This window comes from Etheostoma spectabile, chromosome 8, assembly GCF_008692095.1.
Source record: "Etheostoma spectabile isolate EspeVRDwgs_2016 chromosome 8, UIUC_Espe_1.0, whole genome shotgun sequence".
NCBI lineage: Eukaryota > Metazoa > Chordata > Actinopteri > Perciformes > Percidae > Etheostoma > Etheostoma spectabile.
The window spans coordinates 28,263,674-28,264,428 of record NC_045740.1 but is presented as its reverse complement, the minus strand read 5'-3'; positions in this window follow the sequence as shown (position 1 = coordinate 28,264,428).

Sequence of the window (755 nt, the reverse complement as noted above, 5' to 3'; positions counted from 1 at the left end):
AATGTGCAGTACAACAAAAATATGGTGTTTTTTGAAAATAAAACCATGTAAACCTATTTTGATACAACCTCAAAATACAATTATGAACCTCAAAATGAGCAGAATATGGGAGCTTTAAACTGAAGGACTAATAATTGCATAATTCATTACAAAGCTGTAGGCCATGGTTTAGAACATGCACAGTGCCTGCTGAAGATTTACTTGTTTTCAGAGTAAGACAACGTAACTCTGTGATCATTATTTTGTCCTACAATTTTGGGATTAGTCCCCTCTGAGACATGTGCAGCTTCAAATTTATTTTCAGATGGGTGTACTTTGGTGAAATGGCTCTGCTCTAAATGCACTGCCCTAATAACAACCGCCCACATGTTTCATTTAGAGGTTTGGTGTGCATATTGCCGTGAGTGCATTTTAGATTCGCTGGTAAATGACAGATTACTCACATTTGTGTGAGCCTATGTAATCCGATTCCGCTCCAGTTGATTCTGTGCAAACCTCATGTCGTCACACTGTAGCCTACTGTAGGAGCGCTTCAGCCTCACGCAGGCATGACCAAACACCCGCAGAGTCATCCGACCCAGATGCACTTTGCACGGCGCCGTCGACAGCTGTTGGACCACAGCAGAACAGTCATCACGTCCAAATAACTACATCATTTATTTACATCAGGGACTGTTGATTTCTACTCATACATAGTATTTTGAATGTATTATTATACACATTAATCATTATTATTATTATTATTATTATTATTA